Below are 6,899 nucleotides of genomic sequence, written 5' to 3'. Positions count from 1 at the left end.
CTCTTCCTGACAGTAATTTGCTTCATCTCCTCACAAGAACTCTGTATGTTCCTCTTTCTGTCTCTATCTGATTTCTTGTTATGTCTGCATCTGTGCACTTCACCCTCCAGCTTGTCTGCCTGCAGCTCTCCTCTGTGCTTGCAGCTCTGCTTTGTGTCTGCCAGCCCACACAGCTTCTCTATTAATATTCTTCCTGTTGGTACTGCTGCCAGCTCAAGGGTTGCCAAGTCACATGGACTAGTATTTCTTATTATCCAAGAAAATTACAATTGATCCCTTTATAATTGATACAAACTCTTAAAAGTCCTTTTCAAACATTCTTGAAAACAATTACAGATTCCAGAGACCTTTTAAAGACATTTCAAATTTTCCTTACTGTATTATGTCAGGGTCAAAGATCATCACAGTATCAAGCTGAAAATGGGATTGGAGGTTATGGAGAAAAACAGACAGAAATAATCAAATATTCCAGAGACACATAGATCCCATGATGCTGATCATCATCTCATCTGCTGAGGGCAGTTGTTTTACAATGCAAAATATCATTCTACAGCCTTTATAATCAGGGTGGATTCTTCCTGGGCTTTCAGGTATAGCCCATAACAGTAAATTGATGGAAGGTGTGCACATTGAAATGTCATAGGTTGTCCTTTCCCTTTCCAGATTCCTCACAATTGACATTTAGCTTGTTACTTTACAGTGTAGATTCCACTAATGTCATCCCTTCCCTGATCAACGAACCATATCATTGCCCAATTTCTTAGGTAAAAGATAGAAGATACCATATGGCCAGGATTGAGGTACCAGTGCTTTTTAAAGTTGGTTCATGAGATGAGAGAGTTGATGGCAAGGCCAGCATTTATTGTCCATTCTATCTGCTTTTGAGAAGGCAGTGGCGCACTCCTTCTTGAACAGCTGCCGTTCATGTTGTGTAGGTATACCCAAGTGTTGTTAGGGAGGGAGATCCAGGATTTTGACCCAGCGACAGTGAAGGAATAACAATATAGTTCCACGTCAGGATAGGGTGTAACTTGGAGAGGAACTTGCAGGTACTGGTGTTCCCATGCATCTGCTGCCTCTGTAGATAATGGACAGGCTCTGGGAAGTCAGGAGGTGAGTTAATTGCTGCAGAATTCTCAACTTCTGACCTGCTCCTGTAGCTACAGTATTTATATAGCTGGCCTAGTTAAATTTCTGGTAACACTCAGGCACATCAATAAAAAAAATGGAATTCTGTGATAGGAAGAAAGCCATTAAGGGAGACACAGGATAAAACCACAGGGACAGAGAGAGAGGGCTGAAATATTAAATAATTAGAATAATTGGAATCAAAAATACAATTTTGAAATTTTCAGATGATACCAAATTGGGTGCAGAATAGTCAATCCTGAGGAACACTGCAATAAATTACAGCAGGATATTAAAAGACTTGCAGAATGGGTAAATATTTGACAAATGAAGGTCAACATGATAAATGTGAGGTAGTATAATTTAGTAGGAAGAATAGAGAGGTCACATTACTTGAAAGTTACAAGTTTAAGTTTGGGAGAGGGACAATAAATACACCAATCGCTAAAAGTTATGCCACGGTTCACAATGCCATTTAAAAAAAAAAACAAGCCAAGCACAAGGCTGCATTTCTAGACGCCTAGAATTGAAAAGTAGGGAAGATATACTAAACTTGCATTGAATCCTGATGAGACCGCAAATGGAATACTGTCAGGAAACTATAATAATTTTCATAATATTATTGTGGGTTATTGTAAAGTAGGTTTATAGGGGTGAGTATGGATGATTCTGTCTGTGTGATTTAATTGAATTGGAGTCAGCTAGACTGCAAGCTTGAGATTATCAAAAGGAGTGAAGTGTAGAGGGTACTTGAAGTGCTAATGAGGAAACATGGATGAGCATATAAATTGTGAAGAAAATGTACATTTTTCGATAAGTGAAGGAGTTATTTGGACTTCAAAAGGATGGTAGGATATTTACAACTGGCAAGATAAGCAAGGTCAAGTAGTGTGTTTATTTTTTCCAAAAAGAAAGAGATCATATTGGCAACATGAAAGCTTTTTATATTATGGGAAAAGTAAATTTGCAAAGACATATGGAACAATGGAATTTACAGATTAAAGAGAGAGAAACGTTTTGAAAACGGAAGGAAAGACCATGATGGGGGTTGGGGGGGGGGTGGGGGGGAGGGGCGGTGGGATACCATGTAAGATCTAACAGAAGTGTGTGAAACAGCCTTGAAGAAGCCTCCAGCCATTTTTGTAAAAGTCTTTTATGTCCATTAACTAAAGTTGGAGAAACGCTTTTGGAATTCTACTGTCAAGTGTGTGTTGTGGTAACTTGCTGGCTTACTTTTAAATTTAAAATCAATTTTGGACTGTTGTCTTAAAGTGGGTATGTAGTTGTGAGTTAGGTTAATTAAGAATTTTAGGATTTCTTGTAGTATCAAGTAACTGTAATCTTTTGTATGTGCTTGAAATTTTTTTGTTAATAAATATTTTAATTTAATTTTTAAAATCTCTAAATGTCTTAGTCGACTCATTACTTCTGAATTCAATGCGCACATCTTGTAATAAATATAAATTGCAAAACCGTTGTGATAGCTTGACCAAGTTTCCCTTGTGGATTTGGTCCGCCTGGCACATGTCACCTGCCACATCATAACCAAATTGGGGGCTCTTTATGGGATTTTTGAGATTCTTTGATTGGTTTGGAGTTGGTGAATTTTACAACTATGAGTACAAGAAGAACTCAGGAGCTGGTGTTGAGGGATCTTAAAGTGATGAGACTGCAGAAATGGCTTTATCCATAGCTAAGACTTTTCTGGGAGTAGAAGATATAACTCTGAGTTGTTAACAAAAAGTGTCTAAGGGTAAGTTCATAGAATTGATGGATATGTTGCAGTTGAAGTTAACTGTAGGGGCAAAACAAACAGACATCATTGAAGTGATGGCACAGCATATGAATTTGGAAGGGATACCTGAAACTAATGAGTCACAGCTGGAGGTAGTGAGACTTCAGTTACAAATGAAGAAGCTTGAACATGAACAAGCAATGGAAATGAAAAAAACTGAAATTCGAAGCAAAAGGAAAAGAAAGGGCATTTCAGAGGAAGCAAACAGAAGGCAGGAGAGAAAAAGAAAACAGGAAAGGGAACTGGCATTGGAGAAATTAGTAAGGGAAGAAAGAGAGAAGGAGAGGGAGAGAGAATATCAGATTAAAAAGCTGCAAGTTAAAAAAGAGACCTCAGAGGCTGAGGGAGGCTCTGAGGATCAAATGATCACTTCCAATCTAAAGCCCAGTGGGGAGATGTTTAAATTTGTACAAGCACTTCCAAAGTTTGAAGAAAGAGAGATGGAAGCATTCTTCATTTCATTTGAGAAGATAGCTAAGCAGATGAAATGGCCACAAGAAATCTGGACATTGCCTTTATAGTCTAGGTTAGTAGGTAGAGTTCATGAGCTTTATGCTTCACTCAGAAGAAATATCGGTGGATTATGATGCAGTAAAAAAGGCTATTTTGAGTGCATATGAATTGGTTCCTGAGGCATACAGGCAGACATTTAGGAATGCAGCATGGTTTTGTGAAGGGGAGGTCGTATCTCACTAACTTGATCGAGTTTTTCGAGGAAGTGACAAAGATGATTGACGATGGAAGGGCAGTGGATGTTATATATATGGATTTCAGTAAGGCCTTTGACAAGGTCCCTCATGGCAGACTGGTACAGAAGGTAAAGCCGCATGGGATCAGAGGTGAGCTGGCGGGATGGATACAGAATTGGCTTGGTCATAGAAGACAGAGGGTAGCAGTGGAAGGGTGCTTTTCTGAATGGAGAGCTGTGACTAGTGGAGTTCCACAGGGATCAGTGCTGGGACCTTTGCTGTTTGTAGTATACGTAAATGATTTGGAGGAAAATGTAACTGGGCTAATTAATAAATTTGCAGACGACACTAAGGTTGGAGGAGTTGCAGATAGTGAAGAGGATTGTCAAAGGATACAACGGGATATAGATCGGTTGGAGACTAGGGCAGAGAAATGGCAGATGGAGTTTAATCTGGACAAATGCGAGGTAATGCATTTTGGAAGGTCTAATACAGGCAGGAATTATATAGTAAATAGCAGAACTCTTAAGTGCATTGACGGGCAGAGGGATCTGGGTGTACAGGTCCACAGGTCACTGAAAGTGGCAATGCAGGTGGATAAGGTAGTCAGGAAGGCATATGGCATGCTTGTCTTCATTGGCAGGGATATTGAGTATAAAAGCTGGGAAGTCATGCTGCAGCTGTATAGAACCTTGGTTAGGCCACACTTGGAATATTGTGTGCAATTCTGGTTGCCACATTACCAGAAGGATATGGAGGCATTGGAGAAGGTGCAGGGGAGGATGCTGCCTGGTCTGGAGCTTATTAGCTAGGAGGAGAGGATGGAGAAACTCGGATTGTTCTCACTAGAGTGATGGAGATTGAGGGGCGACTTGATAGAAGTTGACAAAATTATGAGTGGCATGGACAGAGTAGATAGTCAGAAGCTTTTTCCCAGGGTGGAAGAGTCAATTACTAGGGGACATAGATTCAAGGTGAGAGGAGAAAACTATAGAGGAGATGTGCGGGGCAAGTTTTTTATGCAGAGGGTAGTGAGTGTCTGGAATTCACTGCCAGAGGAGGTGGTGGAAGCAAGTACGATAGTGGTGTTTAAGAGGCAGCTTGACAAATACACGAATAGGATGGGAATAGAGGGATATGGACCCCAGAAGTGCAAAATGTTTTAGTTGATGGGCAATATGATTGGTGCAGGTTTGGAGGGCCGAAGGGCCTGTTCCTGTACTGTACTTTTCTTTGTTCTTTGTTCTTGAAAATAAGGAAACTACCAGGTCAACCTTATATTGAGTTTGAGAGAGTAAACAAAGTAATTTTGACCAGTGGATACGGCCATTCAAGGCAAAGACAACATATGCAGCTCTTAGGGAAGCAATTCTTTTGGAAGAATTTAAAGATTCAATTCCTTTGGTAGTGAGAACTCGTGTTGCAAGGCAAGCAGCAGCTGATGATTTTGAGCTCGTCCATAGATCTAAACCTTTTTTGTCATGAAATTCCAACAGGGGGGACATTTAGGAATTAAGACTCAGGCAAAAATCCAAAAGCATTTCTATTGGCCTGGATTGCAGAGATGTAGTCAAATTCTGTAGAAAATGTCATACATATCAGGTTGCAGGAAAACCTCAAGCAATGATTAAACCGGCATCTTTAATTCTGATTGAAGCCTTTCGAGGACCTTTCACTTGGGTCTTGATTAATTGTGCAGGGTCCCTCCCTTAGACTAAAAGTAGAAATCAGTACTTGCTGACAAAAATGGATATCTACAAGGTTTCTGGAAGTGATACCATTATGAAATATTACAGCATAGAGAGGGGAGAAACAATGATCATGAAGGTTGTGCTCCCAGGATGAGGCTATCCCTTTGCACTTCGGGTGTGCTGACGCTTGTGATGTTCCCAAATGTGGGCTATTCAACTGCAAAATAGAGAATTGTAGAAGAGTTGACTAAATTTTTTTATCAGATATGGTTTACCAAAAGAAATACAATCAGATCTGTGTTCAAATTTCATGTCACAGCTGTTTAAGCAAGTAATAAACAGTTTTGGGATACAACAGTTTAAGTCAACAGCCTATCATCCTGAATCACAAGGTGTTTTGGAAAGATGGCATCAAACTTTAAAAACTATGATGAGGGCTTATAGTCAAGACTGTCCGCGAGATTAGGATAGGGGAATTCCATTCTTGTTTTTTGCTATTAGGGATGCTGCTAATGCATTGACCAGATTTAGTCCTTTTGAATTAATCTATGGTTATGAGGAAAGGGGACCACTTAAGTTGATTCAAGAGAAGTCAGTGAATCAGAATTCAGAAACTACTCTTCTGGATTATGTGACAAACTTCAGAGAACGATTGAACAGGGCATGAGAGTCAGCCAAGGAACATTTAAAGATGTCACAGCAGGTGATGAAGGTGAAGGCAGATAAGAGAGCCACACCGCTCGTAATTTTGTTGCCAGAGAATAAGTGTTAGTTTTATTACCGATATTGGGTGAGCCGTTAAAGGCAAGGTTTAGTGGGCCTTACAGGATTGACAGCAAACTGAGTGGAGTAAATTATTTAATAAATACTCCAGATAGAAGAAAGAAGCAGAGAGTGTGTCATGTGAAAATGCTTAAAAATTACTTTGACAGGCAACATGACAAAAAGGAAGTATTAGTGGTGGTAGAGAAAGAGGTAAAAATGAAAAATTCTAAACTTGATTTTCCTCTAATAAAATTGGATAATGAGGGCATATTTAAACATTTAAGTACAATATTGAGTTATCTTCCAGACAAATGTCAAAGTAATTTGGAGAAGTTATTGCAGTTATACAAGGCTATTTGTGGGAATAAACTAGGGAGGACAAATTTAACTACACATAATGTAAATGTAGGTGATTCAATTTCAATAAGGCAATGTCCTTATAAATTAAATCCAGCAAAATTATCACAAGTACAGCAAGAAATCAAATTTATGCTTCAAAATGACATCATTGGGTCTAGCTGCAATAACCGGAGTTCGCCTATCGTGATGGTACTGAAACTGAATGGAGCACAAAGACTGTGTGTGGATTAACAAAAGATGAATGCAGTGACAAAAATAGATTCATATTCTATACCATGGTTGGAAGATTGCATTCAGAAAGTGGGGCAATCAAAGTTTATCACACAGATTGACTTGCTGAGAGGATCTTGTGCTGTTTATTTTGATGACTTGATCGTTTCCACTCACACATGGGAGGAACACTTACAACATCTGAACAAACTGTTTCATCGACTGCAAGGAGCTAATGTGATGGTGAACTTGGCTAACAGT

The 6,899-nt window shown here is 39.4% G+C and overlaps 1 pseudogene; it reads left to right on the top strand.

The window, feature by feature from the left end:
* The first annotated feature begins 5,415 nt into the window (after window positions 1-5,415).
* Window positions 5,416-5,522, top strand: LOC121279481 (annotated as a pseudogene).
* Window positions 5,523-6,899: the final 1,377 nt, after the last annotated feature.

The sequence above is a fragment of the Carcharodon carcharias genome, chromosome 6 (assembly GCF_017639515.1).
Source record: "Carcharodon carcharias isolate sCarCar2 chromosome 6, sCarCar2.pri, whole genome shotgun sequence".
Lineage (NCBI taxonomy): Eukaryota > Metazoa > Chordata > Chondrichthyes > Lamniformes > Lamnidae > Carcharodon > Carcharodon carcharias.
Note: the sequence above shows the minus strand (reverse complement) of the source record. Positions and strands in the feature narration are given on the sequence as shown.